This window comes from Triturus cristatus, chromosome 3_1, assembly GCF_964204655.1.
Source record: "Triturus cristatus chromosome 3_1, aTriCri1.1, whole genome shotgun sequence".
NCBI classification, from domain to species: domain Eukaryota; kingdom Metazoa; phylum Chordata; class Amphibia; order Caudata; family Salamandridae; genus Triturus; species Triturus cristatus.
The window spans coordinates 592,124,409-592,138,605 of record NC_140583.1 but is presented as its reverse complement, the minus strand read 5'-3'; the positions used below and the strand labels follow the sequence as shown (position 1 = coordinate 592,138,605).

The 14,197-nt window shown below is 46.3% G+C and overlaps 1 long non-coding RNA gene across 9 annotated transcripts in view; it reads left to right on the top strand.

The window, feature by feature from the left end:
• LOC146860595 (uncharacterized) overlaps positions 1 to 13,465 on the top strand; it is a 137,151-nt gene extending 123,686 nt beyond the window's left edge. For all 9 annotated transcript variants that reach the window (XR_014978838.1, XR_014978835.1, XR_014978841.1 and 6 more), the window contains one exon: positions 2,904 to 13,465. This is a non-coding gene — a long non-coding RNA (uncharacterized LOC146860595). The remainder of the gene's footprint in view (positions 1 to 2,903) is intronic.
• Positions 13,466 to 14,197: the final 732 nt, after the last annotated feature.

Here is a 14,197-nt window from a genome sequence, read left to right as displayed (position 1 = left end):
ATGTTTTAAACAAAACACCCCTTTCCTATTAAATATCATCAAAACACAATCAAGTTTTTTGAATTGTGAAAAAAATAAACATTTCTCTTCATGTTGATTGTGCAAGTAAGATGGAGCCTGAGAGTTGCATGGAACATGCGGGAATAGGAATTTTTCGTGGGGTGTTTAAACCACGTAGGCTAAATATTTAATCGGCTCATTCACAACATGTATTTGGCACAATGTTGCAGATGGTCTATGCGGGGACATTTACTCCACCCAGTCCATATTCATTCCCTTATTACCAGGCAGCAAACTATTTTTATTTTAAGAGAGCAGATAAAGATGCATGTCAGTGTTATTGTATTTGTATGCGTGTTATACCTGGCATGCTTTTCCCCTTAACTTTTGCCTTCAGAGCTCCTGTTTTTCTGACTTCGTTTTTGCTGGCCTTAGGACTCCGCACACTTTAACAATGCTAAGCAGAGCTAAAATACTTGCGTTCTCTCCTTTAAACATCGTGAGGTTGGCTTATACTCAATTGGCACATTTAATTTACTTGAAAGTTCCTAGTAAAGTGGCTCTACCTGTGTCCGGCTCCTGTAAATTAAATGATGCAAGTAAGCCTGCAGCACTATTTGTGCCATTCACCTAATTAGCACTTTAAACATGTCTTAGGCCTCCCATTGAGGCCTGTGTGTGCAATTTTAAACTGCCATGTCGACCTTGCAAAATAAACCTTTTTCTAGACCCAAACTTATTTTTTAATACATTTAAGTCACTTCTAGGGTGGGCCCTGGACAGCCCAGAAGGCAGGGTGCAATGTATTTAAACATTAGACTTGTACCTTTAAGGTTTGCATGTCCTGGTAGTGAAGATCTCTTAAACTTGTTTTTCACTACTGCAAGGCCTACTTCTCCCATAGGATAACATTAGAGTTACCTTATAGCATTTGTAAAAGTGTAATTTCCAAATGGGAACAGGTTACCAGTTCATGTTTGGTTTCTTTAGAATTGCAATGAAAAATCCCCCATTATTGTGAAATCAGATTTTAAATTGCAATTTTTAAAATGCAGCATTTAGAAAGCTGGTATTTCCTGCCTTAGCTGTTTGGTGCCTGCAGTCTGTCTCTGGATTACATCACTGGGTGTAGTTGACAGTTGAGCTTTGCATATTCCTCGCAGACAGACGCACAATAGGGAGCTGAGGTGTGCCTGGATGGGCTATTACTGGCAGGCCGGAAGGGATGAGCTGGGCACAGCCACACTGACACTCGAATAGGCTGCGTCCTGCCTTCACACAAAGGGCTATATTCCTCCATAGTTAGTAGGAGCCAGTTCAGGAAGGGCAAGGCACCTGTGCACTTCGAAGGCATGCCTCTAGAAGCTTCTCCCCACTTCATAGTAAACTTCTGGACCTATAGATACTCTACCTGGAAGAAAGGCTGCTGTGTTGCTGAAATGACTTCAACTCTGCTGCTCTGATGGACTGATGTTCTGCTATGCTGGCCTACCACCCTCTTGCCTGCATGAGACGGACTGGACCTGCATCTCTTTTACCCAGAACCCCAGAGGGACTCCAAGGGCTAACTGACAGCCTCCTGCTCTGAAGCCTCAGGGACACAACAGGCTTCCAAAAACCTTGTACCTGCCCCTGGACTTTGCCATCTGTGAGTCTACCCTGCCATGTGGTGCCACCCAAGTCCTGAACCCTAGGGAGGAGCCTAAGTTGCTCTGCCAGCCTCTGTGGATTCAGCAGAGCCAACAAATTTCCTCTGCTACACAGTGCAAACCCGAGCAGACTCTATGCATCACCACTGCTGTGTGGATTGCACCCACAGCCAGGCCTGCATCGATTTCGTAGGCCCATCGGAACTGCCTGTGCACAACACATCCACAGAGCAGAGCCCTCGCTTCCCTTGTTGACAGCGACACCAGACTCCACATTGCAGCCTCGTGGCTCGTCAGAATAGATGCAGCACCCTGACTGAGTGCAGCATCCTCAACGTCAGACTTCGCATTGCAAGCCCCATCGATGGGATCTTCAATGGTGACAAATTCTCTCACTTAGCTGCCTCGACTCATCTTGGAACCGATGCATGACTTCAGCTGCGCGAAGCATCTTCGATTCGGATCCTTGCAACGCTTCGCAAGCCATGATTAAGATACTCTATTCAGGGGGCCTTACTGGGTCCCTGTAGCTGGTCCAAGTTCCATTGCAGTCAGCCTGAACTTGTGACTTTGTCCCGGTCTGGCTTGACCAGATATTGACAGTTGGCGCTTTGTGCTTTTTGGTGCTATTTTCACTAAAATCTTAAAAATTTAATATTTCTGGTTCTACTGATTGGATATTTGTTTTTTTGGTCTCGTTTTATTTATTAGACATCATTCTATGTTCCTAACTTGGTGTGAGAGCCTTTTTGTGTGGTATTTTTCACTTTATTACTGTTTGAAGTATTGCACAAATGCTTTGCACATTGCCTCTAAGTTAAGCACGACTGCTCTGTGCCAAGCTACCAGAAGTTGAGCACAGGTAAATTGAGGGTTGGCTTGTGTCTCACCCTGACAAGGATTGTGGTTGCTGCTTGACTACGGTCACACCCCAGTCAACCAAACAGCCTAATTTCTTGCAGTGTGGAATTGGCATTGTAAGTAACTTATGTGATGAGGGTGACATTGAATTGCAGGATTAAAAAATGGGACCTAAAGAACATAGATTTATTGTACTGAATTGCATGACTTGTCTAAAGGATTTAGAGCATTATTTGCACTGAACCATTATCACCGGTCCAAATCTTTTTCTCCTGAAAAAAACCCCCCGTAACTCAGAGATTTAGGAAAAGATTCACAACTAATTTTATGTTAACTATTATCTGTGAAAGTTATTTCATTTTGACATATTCTCCTCTCTTTGTTTTAATCTAGATCGTTGCTCCTGATGAATCATCATCGAAGAAAACACTTGTTTGGTGATACTTCTGTCCCTGTTTAGACAACGAACCTCTGGAATTGATTTCTGGGGAAGAGAAGAGCCATTAAGGATAACTTGGGATTCATGAAGGTGTTAAAAATCTGTCTGTTCCCAAAGAGATAGCATTGTTAGCCTTGGAGGAGGATAATATTCTTAACTCGGTTTATACTTCCACATCCTTCCAAAATTGATGGAATAAATGCAGTTATAGTACCAAACGTCTCAATTGTAGCACCCGGCAAACTACAATAGATGGTTCCTAAGCACAGCCACAAACTTGCTCAGACATAGCTCAAGCATCCACCTAAACCTATTCATGGGGAGAGGATGTGGCCTATTGGCTAGGGTAGTCGACTGCAAAGCTGGGGAACCGAGTTCGAGTCACAGTAGGGATGCTCAACATCCTGTGATTCTGGGCAAATCACTTAATCTCCCAGTGCCTAGCAAAAACACAAATGAACGTATCCATCTGTAACGCAACTGGTGCTCATGTAAAGCTCTCTGATACCTTTGGGTCTAGTTTGCGAAAACTCCCCCTCAAAAAATATATATCACTCAACTCTTCCTAAATTGGCTACTCTGCACACCTTCAAACCCCCCACAAATGATGGACTAGCTACACCTACAAATATGGTAAGTATACATAAAATACAAGTTCATCACTCATTCTTTCTTGCTTCGCCCAACTAACCCTCTCCCTTTCCAACGAACCCAACACCGCCAGACTCAACTTTCGAGGAGGCATGGAAGCCGTCGCCAAATGGATGAAAAACAGCTGCCTACAACTAAACACCAAAAAAACAGAAGTACTCATCATGGGCCCAAACCCTGACGCCTGGAATGACATCTGGTGGCCCCCCGCCCTTGGAAGCGTGCCTACCCCCACGGACCACGCACGCAACCTGGGAATCATCCTGGACTCAGAGCTCAAAATGGACCGCCAGATCAACTCCATCTCGTCCTCCTGCTTCCACACCCTCTGCCTCCTACGTAAGACCTTCAAATGGATCCCCCTCAAACACAGAAAGACCGTCACTCACGCCCTGGTCACCAGCAGGCTCGACTACGGCAACGCACTCTATGCCGGAATAAACAAAAACCTCACCCGCAAGCTACAGAACATCCAAAACGCCGCCGCAAGACTGGTCCTCAATCTGCCAAGACACTGCCACATCTCCCAGCACCTGCGCACACTCCACTGGCTCCCCATCGAAGCTAGAGTCACCTTCAAGATGCTAACCCACTCTCACAAGGCCCTCCACAACACCGGACCAGCATACCAGAACTGCCAACTCAAATTCCACGCACCCCAAAGGACCCTATGATCAGCCCAGCTCTCCTACGTCATGGTCCCCCACACCAGAAAGACCAGAACGGGAGGCCACTCCTTCTCCTTCCGCGCGGCCAGAGCCTGGAACGGCCTTCTGCTCCAGCTCAGGCAGATAACATCGCTCCCCATCTTTGCAAGAAACCTCAAAACCTGGCTCTTCGACAGACCCCCTCCTTGATGGACTGGAACCTGCGACCCGCCTCCACCACCCAGCGCCTTGAGACCTTTACGGGTGAGTAGTCGTGCTTAACAAACACCTGATTGATTGATTGATTGATTGATTGCTTCACACAGTAGAAAAACACAACATGTTTGCCAGGGCATAATCAGTGAATCCCACCAGACCTCATTCAAAACATCAATGTGGATTAGCCACAGTTATCTGAAGTAAAATTGTAAATTTATTTAAGACAGATAGGCGAGTATTATCCTTAAGCTTTCTGCTATTTATTCAACAGCACCTACAACAGAAACTACTGCAATAACCACTATCGGCTTTAAGCAGAACTAGGAGCAGAGGGTGCATAGGGACAGCAATCAAAGTAAAGCAAGTTATATAAGTGGCCCCAAATTTAGGCATCTACATTTCTTGTTCTTACTAGGGCAGTCTGTGTGCCAAGGGAAATATTTGGAAGAATAGTTAAAAAAAAAATAAAAAAACTTGACAATGCCAAAAAGGAAGACAAAGAAAATAATTAAAAACAATCTAGTACAGGGAGAGAGAACATGTAAAAAATGCTTCAACAGATGATGGTGGAGCATTTGTAAAGCATGGACTGTCATCCAGCAGGGTCTCTTGCTCTGAAAGATCGATCATGGTAAGTGATTACAGCATCCATAAAGATAAGATCTTATGTCAGAAAAGGTGGGTTTTGGGAACTTTCCTAAACTGAAGATGATTGAAGATGATTGCTGATCATGCAAAGCACAGGCAGAAAATAATTTCTGAGTTTGCCTGGAAGATGGGAGAGAGAACTACCATAGAGGCGAGTCTTCCTGTAGGTGAAAATTATGAAGAGTCTTCTGGGGGATTGCACATTTAATGAACCATAATAGACCTGAGATGTATCTGCAGCTTAGCGCAGGCCAGAGTTGTGAATAGCCCAGAGAAATATGCATATGGACTTAAACACAATGCGAGAATGGACTGTTTGCCACGTTTACGAAGATTGAATGTCAGATGCACAAAAGTCAGGGAACCAAACCTTCGTAAGAGGTAGGTACTGAAAAACAATAGCCTGGACCATTTACTTTTCTAGATTGATCATAGAACCCAAGTTTTTAAGAAATACTGTGATCTGTAAATGGGATTACAACAAAAGCCAGTTCTCAGCCATAACCAAGGGATCATCAAGACAGATAAGGAGACATAAGCCTCAAGTCCTCAATTTAGAACTAACTAGTATAAAATGTTTTGTAAAGCACTAAGGGGCGTATTTATGTGAGTCTTGTGCTGCTCTGGTGGTGCAAGCCTCTCAATCATATCTGTGAGGTCACACAAAGCCACTTTGCGTGGCTTTGCATGGCCTCATAGATATGGAGTAATACAAAGCAGTTCAAGTTGCCTCATTGCCTTATTTTGCATCAGAGAGGCGTTCCATGTGCATTGTGATGGGTTTTCCCATGCAACACCCAAGGATTTGGACGCTGCCTCAGATTTACTTAATCACGTAAACCTGGAGCCGCACTTAAACCTTATGTTATCCCCAGAGCAGGTGTAATAAGGAGAAATATTTGTATTTCTTCCTGTTTTTTCCTCTTTTCATGTGTGCTGCATTCTGCAACACATATAGAAAGAGTAAAATGCCTCGCGATTATTTTTGTGCAGTAAGGTGCCCCGTCCTGCACAAAAACAATCCTGCAATGCAACACAGACACCCATGCACTATGGTGCAAGAGTACCTGTGTTGGTTCTATGCAGCAAATTGTGCACCAGTGTAGGGGAAAAGGACATGAATGCACCGTATTTTGTACATACTGTGTATTCCTGCCCTTTCACATTGGAGTAGGGCGGCGCAGCAAGAAGACATGCGGCACTACACTACGCCAATTCCCCATAAATGAGGGCCTGGAGGTTCAAGGACAGGCCAAGCCTGACAGGAGTGATTTGATAACCAAAGCTCTGCCATGGGAACTAAAGGAAACAACTATGCTCAAGACAGATAGCTATGGCTATTAGAAATTAAGCCTCCTCCAAATTCAGAGCATCCAATCAGAAGTCTGAAGGACAATTTGGTAGATGGACAGTAGGTTTCATCTTCATATCAAGGGCAATTATTAAGGCATTGAATATTTTCACATATGTCACAGGTCACTTTTTTTGGTTTTCTTTTGACAAGAAAAATATTTTTTAAGAAACCACTGGGTCAGTAGCTGGAAATTGTAATCAATCAATCAGGGAATTGTAAGAGCGCTATGCACTCGTGAGGGTCTCAAGGCGCTGAAGGGGGTCCGCAGATCAGTTACGCCGAAGAACCAGGTCTTGAGGGTCTTCCTGATGGAGTTCAGGGAGGGGGTATGTCTGATGTCTGCCGGTAGCTCGTTCCAGGTCTTTGCTGCAATGTGAGAGAAGGATCTTCCGCCTTTCTGACTCTGTGGTTGCGCAGGATTTCGGCCAGTGCGAGGGCGGAAGTTTCTTTTGGGTACGTGGAAGTTGATTCTGTCGTTGAGCTATTTGGGTCCGTTGTTGTGTAGGCATTTGTAGGTGTGAGTGAGGATTTTGAACGTGACTCTTTTCTCCACAGGGAACCAGTGGAGACTTCGTAGGTGTTGGCTGATGTGTTCGTGTCGGGGGATGCCTTGGACGAGTCTGGCGGCGGTGTTCTGTATTGTCTGGAGTTTGTGGAGTAGGAATTTGTTGATGCCGGCGTAGAGTGCGTTTCCATAGTCCAGTCTGCTGATGATAAGTGCGTGGGTGACTGTCTTCCTTGACTCAGGGGGAGATCCACTTGAAGGTCATGCGGAGGGTGCTGAAGCAGCTGGAGGTGACTTTGTTAACCTGTCGGTTCATGGTGAGTGATGAGTCGGGTACGATGCCAAGGTTCTTGGCGTGGTCTGAGAGGGTAGGTGGGCTTCCGAGGACGGGTCGGCCATCAGGTGCTGTCCCATGTAGAAGGGGGGGGTACCGAGGACGAGGACTTCTGTCTTCTCGGCGTTGAGCTTCAGGCAGCTGTTGGTCATCCAGACTGCGACGATCTTGCTTTCCTTTCTGGAAGTCGAGTTTGGCAGTAGTGGGGTCTTTGGTGTGGGAGAGGATGAGCTGGGTGTCGTCGGCGTAGGATACGATGTTGAGTCTGTGTTGTCGGACGATGGCTGCAAGGGGGGCCATGTAGATGTTGAAGAGGGTGGGGCTCAGTGATGAGCCCTATGGGACTCCGCAGGTGATTTTCGTGGGGTCGGAGAGAAAGGGTGGGAGTCTGATCCTTTGGCTTCTTCCGGTGAGGAATGATTGGATCCAGTCCAGGGCTGTTCCTTGTATGCCTGCGTCATGTAGTCTAGCGACTAGCGTGCGGTGGGAGACAGTGTTGAATGCTGCTGATAGGTTGAGTAGTGGAGGGCTGGGCAGTGGCCTTGGTCCAGGAGGGTGCTGATGTCGTCTGTGGCGACGAGTAGAGCGGTCTCTGTGCTTTGGTTGCTTCAGAATCTGGATAGGGACGGGTCGAGGACGGCGTTCTCTTCAATGAATAGTGTCAGTTTCTTGTTGACTTGTTTTCTCTACAACTTTGGCTGCGAAGGGGAAGAACAAGATGGGCCGATAGTTCTTGAGGTCGGTGGGGTCAGCTGTGGGCTTCTTGAGCAGGGGTCTGACTTCTGCGTGCTTCCAGTCGTCTGGTAAGGTGCCTCTTTTGAAGGTGGTGTTGATGATGCATTGTAGTTCGAGTGCAATGACGGCCGCGGCTCTGTGGTAGATGTGAGGAGGCAGGGTCAGTGGGAACCCCTGAGTGAATGCTTTTCATGTTTAAGGCGGTGTCTTCGGCCGTGATCGGTGTACAGTTGGAGATGGTGGGCTGGCTGGTGTTTCTAGGGGGCGGGGGCCATCTGTGGCACCTGGTGGATGGTCAATGAAGTTGTCGTAGAGGTTTTTGATCTTGACGTGGAAATAGGTTAAAAGCTTGTCGCAGAGGTCTTGGGATGGGGTGATGTCTGTTGCTTCGCTGCGTGGGTTGGTGAATTTTTGAATGACACTGGAAAGTTCCGTGGAGTTGGTGGAGTTGGCCAGGATTTTGTTGTGGATGAAGTTCCTCTTGGTGGCTCTGATCTGGTTGTGGTAGTCCGTCATGGCGTCCTTGTAGGTGGTGTGGTTTTTGGTTTTCTTGGTGTTTCTCCAGTTCTTCTCCAGGCATCTGCATGTGCGTCTGGCTTCTTGGAGAGTGGTGGTGAACCAGGCGGCTTTCCTGGGGCGTTGTGTGTCGGGGTTGCGTAGCAGGTCTGCGTCTTTTGTGTCGGGTGCCCAGGTGTAATTGTCTCGGGTGAGGGTGGAGTTAAATTGCTCGTGGGTAACCTTGCTCCAGTTCCTTTGTGTTGGGTGTGGGGCTGGTTTGAGTGCCTTGGGTTTGTTGATGGCGAAGTGTACGCAGTGGTGGTTGGTCCATGGTGGCTGCGTTGTGTGGCTGAATTGGACGCTGTTTACTGCTGATACTGTCACCTTTGTGAACATCTTCTTTGAGGGAAGAAAGTGGGGCTACAATAGATGAGGACAGACTAACCTCTGGTGTTGCTGAATTGAGAACAGTCATACGTAAGTTGTATGGCCCCTGTATGTACTGGTCATCAATAAAACATATTGCTTAAATACTAATCCTAAAAAAGAGTGAGCCTTGTCTGTGAAGGAAATGCAGACACATATTTCAACTAATGTTTACCTGTGGAAACTTTGTATCAATCCTTATTTGTAAATATTTTGACCATTCCAAGAAAATCAGTTTGCACTTCCAATTAAACAGATTACCCTTCAAATCCAATTAAATAATCATATGGATCACTGATTGGAGAATCTTGTTTAGTTTGTTCAGATATCTGACAAGAAAACATATCAATTTCCTTCTTGAATCCTTCCCAGATTTGTGAAGAATGGTAGGCACTTGGGAACACTGAAAGGAGTTATTGTTATGAAATATGAGTTGGAAGGATGAGTGCATCGTCTTTAATTTTTTGCAAACATTTTTGCCCAAGGGAGAGCAATTCTAGCTGTAATATAACCTGAAAGATGGTGGAAAGGTGATCATTCTGAAGATAACTGATGTTTATGAGAGTGGGATCTAGAATTTCAGATTGAGTTTGAATAGTACTATTCTTCAATAACAAACTTGGGAGGCTTCATGGTTCTCTTCGCTTTGGTACAAACCACATAGAGTCCTCCTTCAAGTCCACCAAAAAGAAAGTTAGGTCCTCATCATGAGTATAAGGTGCTACAAAATCAAAGTAGCATTCAACAAGAAGGATAGCTTAGAACATCCTTACTAAGCTTTTAATTGTGTAAAGCTGTTCTGAGGCTCTGAGGAGATGGCAACTGAAAACCTTATAAAGTAAACCGACAATTTTACAGGTCCTGTGCCACCTCCCACCTCACTGCCAAGCCCCCTGTCTATTTTCCTGGTTTCCCCCATGTTTCCTTTCCCTCCGTTCTGTTGATTGTTTACTGTGCCTTTATTTTCAGTTCGAGCCTTGTTATGTTGTTACTCTGTGTCAATTGCGTTAGAGTAATCTCGCTTTCCAGGCTCCTTTCACTGTTGTATCCTGTGCCTTCCGCCGTTTTTTTTTGCAGTTGGAGCCTTGGTATTTTATTACCCTTTGTCACTTGTGTTACATGTAATCTCGCTCTCCAGCCTCCTTCCACTGTTGTATCTGTGCCTTGTGTCATTTTATTTGCAGTTTGAGCCTCATTATTATGAGTATATTGTGACCGTCTTTGTTTGAGATTTGTTGTTTAAATATTTTGGGTTTGTCTACGTACAGCGAGCCTGCCCACCTCCCCAACTGCTTTCCTGCCAGTAGCTGCCCCTGCCTCCCAGCACCCCTTCCTGGACCTACTTAATTGAGGCCACAGCTTGTCTGAACAGTAGCCATGCCACTGGTGCACTAAAGACAAGCCCTTCTGCACCCATCCACACCTGTACCGCGCCTAGCACCAGGAACCCTGCATCTCCCATCACTCGCTGATACACCGATGCTGAGCTCAGAGCCCTGGACCCTCACTCCGCAGCAACAGCTGATGTCCCAACTCTGCATGCTCCACGGTGAGACCTTCCCCATGCCGCTGCTGCTGCTTTTTGTGCAACAGCAGAGCACCCACACATATAGCTGCCACCACTAAGCTGACCGTGACTGTGCCCAGACAACTCTACTACCTCCTGCTCAATGCCTGATCTCTCTGAAAACATGCCACCAAGATCTGTTACACCATCACCTACCTCACACTCAACATTGTCTTCCTCACCAAGACCTGGCTCGAACCCAGCATTGCCACAGCCATGCCCAACAGCTACAAGAGTGCACACCGGGACAGCAAACATTTAGGTGGTGTCGCCATCATCTGCAAAGAATGCATCCTCTGCACCACCACCACAGACAACACCAACCCGATCATGAAACACTTCAACTTCCAACTCAGGACAGATGGCAAAACCACCTTCAAAGGCACCCTTGCCTACAGACCACAACCATGCCCCAGCTTCTACGATGTCATCCCCAAATTTGTCACTCATCAAACCAACGACAGTGAACACTATATCTTCCTCGGAGACTTCAACTTTCACCTTGATGACACCAACAAAGCCAACCTCCTCGAAAGCATGAGTAACATTGGCCTCACCCAGCTTGTCATGGATCCGACACACATCGCAGGGCACACACTGAATCCTATCTTCACAACCAGCGACAGAGTCCAATACAGCCATGTCTCCGAGCTCACCTGGACGGACCACTCAATTTTCCACTTCACCTTCACATCAGCCCCCAGCGCTGTCACCAGACTGCCCAGCTCTTCACACTACAGCTGAAACAAAGAATCCAAAAGCCAATGGACCGACACCATCAACACCTCTCACCCTGACACCACTACCAACCTTGAACAGGCTGTCAAGAACTTCACCAGCTGGATCAATGGCTGCGCCAACAGAGTTGCTCCATCCAATCCCCCAGACTCAAGAGAACCACCAAACATGCCAGCTAGTGCTCATTGAACTGAGAAGCACAAAATGCAACTGCAAGAAACTAGAAAGGAAATGACACACCAGCAAGGAGCCCAACGACCAGACCATCTTCAAAACATCACCCAACTACTACCACCCGCTCTTGAGGCGAGAAGGAATGCCCTAGCCGATCACATCAAAGCCAGCGTCAACCAAAGGAAACAGCAACAGAAAACTTCATCACCACCTCCCAAGAACTCTGCAATACCTTGGCGAACATCTTCCATGCCAAGATCTCCACCATCTACAAACACTTCAAACCTCAACCTGCTGCCACTGACACCTTCAGCCTCCTCGCTTCCACAGCCTTAATCTCTTACCACCGGATCACAGCTAGAGACTAGCTCACCATGCAGAGCACCACAGACATCATGCACTCCATCCACTCAGGAGCACCCGTGCACTTCTGTCCCCTCTACATATTCAACCTCAGCAACAACATCATCATCAACAAGCTCACAGCTATCTTTTACACCACCATCTCCTTGTACACTCTCTCAAAGGAGTGGAAACATGCTGAAATCCAACCCCTCCTCAAAAACACAGTCCACTGACTTCAACTAGCTAAATAACTACTGGCCCATCTCCCTGGACCCATTCCCTGCCAAAGTCCTCGAAAAGGCGATCAACCGACAGCTCATAGAATACCTTGAGAACTGCAACCTTCAGGGTGCATCTCAATCTGGAATCTGCCCCAACCACTGCACTGAAATTACCCTGATCGCAGCCACTGATGACATCAGAACTCTCCAAGGAGAAGCGGCGGCCCTGATCCTCCTTGACCTCTCAACAGCCTTCTACACTGGGTCCCACCACACCCTGGTCAAGAAGCTTCACCAGAATGGAGTCCAAGAGGAAGCTCTCAATTGGATAGCCTCCCTCCTCACCTGAGGAACACAAAGAATCCACCTTCCACCATTCACCTTGGAGCCCAAAAACATAATCTGCGGCATCTCCCAAGATTCATTCCTCAGCCCCACTCTATTCACCTACATGAAGCTCCGGCCTAAATTGTCTGAAACCGTGGACTGAACATCATCTCCTATACAGACAACACCCAGCTCATCCTCTTTCTATCCAAAGACCCATCCACCACGATGGCTAACATCCACCTTTGCACGATGAGCGTCGCTAACTGGATGCAAAACAGCACTCTGAAACTCAACACAGACAAGATAGAAGCACTGGTTTTGGGGAACAAAACTTCCCTGTGGAACAACTATGGGTGGCCTGCTGAACAGGGACCCTCTTCCACCCCCTCGTACAATGCCCAGAACCTAAGCGTCTTCTTGGTCAGCAAACTCACCATGAAGAACCTAGATCAACTCAGTCTCCTCTGCCTGGCTCCTCACCCTGTGAATGCTCAGAAAGATCTTCAAATGTCTCCCAGTCTCTTCCAGATTCACCATCACTCAAGCCCTCTTCACCAGCTGTTTGGACTACGACAATGCACTCTAAGCCGGAATCACCACTAACCTCTTGAAGAGACGTCTCCAGATGGACCCAAATTTCCTCACCCCTGAAGAAACTCCACTGGCTGCCCATCCATAAGTGATGCCAATTAAAGATGCTGACCCACGCCTACAAAACCCTGCACAACCAAGGATCAGCATACATCAACCATCGCCTAAGCTTCTACATATCCACCAGACTCCTGTAACTCCCTCCCTCGCTCACCCCCTGCATCCGCCAAGCCAGCAGTGGAGGACACTCTTTCTCCTACCTCACAGCAAAGTCCTGTATCAGCCTCCCCTTCGATCTCCGGACCTCACTCTCTCTCTAGGAATCCAGAAGGGGACTCCAGACCTGACTTTTCAACTGATGCACCTGCGCAACTTGTCTCTCAGCTCCTGGATACCCATGTGGATGATTAGCTTCGCTTTATAAATGCTGGTTGATTGACTGACTGACAATTAAAAACATGGAGCAATAAATAAATACTGCCTAATAAATGTATGAAGTTTTAAATATTGAAGAAAACACTTAACGTTACACTTTAAAACTGTGTGGACCCACACCTTTTACTTGTGCTTTGAAAACTGTGATTGCACTATGTGTGAAATTGAATGGTTGTAATGAGTATTTTTTTGTTACTGTTTACCGATGATTTAATTTTCAGTGAATAAATCAAGCACAACATTGGCTATTTGGAGTACTTCACACAGTTCCATAACTTTTTCCCCTTAACAAACCCACACCAAATTTGAGGGTTTGTTGCCCAACATCCTGGGGATTCTAAAGGTACTCACTGACAGAAAATAGTCAAAATATAGCTAGATTTTGAGTGTTTTCGGAAAAATAGGAAAAAAGTGCGTGACAAAAAATTGTGGGGGATTTTTCCCCTAAAAAACTAAAGGTTTACTGTTCTAAACTCACCATCTTTCCAGATTTCAGAGACATGAAGAGGGTAGGCATATTGCTTGTGACAGAGAATGGTCCAAAACACAACATGAATACCAAATTTTTCCACTGAAAACTGACTTTTTTTTTTAGCAATGTGGTTTAGCTGTGGGTTTTGGGCCCAAGACCAGTTGGCACCTAGGAATGCTAGCACATCTGCACATTTTTGAAAACTAGACACCTAGGGGAATCCAGAGTGGGGTGACTTTCAAGGCTCTGACCCTCTTTTCATACCCAGAATTCTTTGTAAACCTCAAACTTTGGCTAAAACGCAAACATTTTCCTCACATTTCTTAAGGAAAATGCCTGGAATATACAGGGAACCATA